The following is an 893-nucleotide window of genomic DNA, read 5'->3' as shown; positions in this document are numbered from 1 at the left end:
AGTTTTGTTATGTTCTTTAATTTTATGTTAGGCACGAATTAATTTATTGTAACATTGAAAATGACTCGTTCGGGGTCAAAACGTTTGTTATTCAAATAATGAATTTGTTAAATTAATAAATACATATTGGAGCGATATAACACCCAAGCTTTGGCTCGTTGGCCCTTTTTTACTTCTTTTATTAATATTGGAATAATTTGGAGCCTTGACTTTAAATTTTATTTTAATTTTAATTTATTTATTTTATTTTATTGTTATTGTTATTTAGTTATTAACTTTAATTGTTTGTACAATGACATATTTACATAGTTGAATTGTATATTTATATAATTTTATATAAACTAAATTAATATTTATTATATATATAAATTAAAAATATATAAAGTTGTAAATATAAAATTAAAATTAATAAGACTGTACAAAACTTACTGACACATTGTGAAGTATTTATAACTTCACTTAAAGCAATACGTTGCGGAACGACTATATTTAATTTGGGACGATATTTTCCTAAAGTAGTAATCACTGTATTTTTTCAAATTAACAATTCGTATGCAACGTTTCCACTGTTATACGTATTGATTTTTGGCATCCTTGCCTGTACTCCATTCAATTGTAAGTGAATAACCTACTATTCAAAAGTATTTTAATGTTATAGTATCAATTATTTAATTGTAAATAAAGTCACAATTATAAATATTACAAAATTAGATTGTATCAGTGATTTGACTCGATCCACGTCATCGTTCCAAGCTACAACTTGGATTTTCCGCCCGAGACCATTATTAATTAAAAATTTGTAAAGCTTGAATTGTTGACTATTGCCAACCGTACGTGGAGCTTTGATGCTATCTATGTAACCGATTATTTCTCTGTAAAGTTTTATAAAACTT

This window comes from Wasmannia auropunctata, unplaced genomic scaffold (assembly GCF_000956235.1).
Source record: "Wasmannia auropunctata unplaced genomic scaffold, wasmannia.A_1.0 LD336074.1, whole genome shotgun sequence".
Classification (NCBI taxonomy): Eukaryota; Metazoa; Arthropoda; class Insecta; order Hymenoptera; family Formicidae; genus Wasmannia; species Wasmannia auropunctata.
Note: the sequence above shows the minus strand (reverse complement) of the source record.